We start from the raw sequence: 236 nt of genomic DNA on the forward strand, positions 1-236 counted from the left end.
TGAATATAATTTTCTACGAAGAACTTGTAGCCTTTTTGACCAATTTCTTTCCTTCCACTGTCTTTTAAATGTTGGTTTATCTGGATATAAGAAAATCGGGGTACGAACACGAGCGTCTTTGTCCAGAAAATGTTGTCGCCGTTGTCTGAGGCGGACGCCATATTGGATTTTTGTTTGCCCATTTCAGACCACGTGACCAGTAAGCTGAAAACCTCTATTGAGTTTACGACCACGCA

This window comes from Pavona decussata, unplaced genomic scaffold (assembly GCF_977016875.1).
Source record: "Pavona decussata unplaced genomic scaffold, jaPavDecu1.1 SCAFFOLD_213, whole genome shotgun sequence".
Classification (NCBI taxonomy): Eukaryota; Metazoa; Cnidaria; class Anthozoa; order Scleractinia; family Agariciidae; genus Pavona; species Pavona decussata.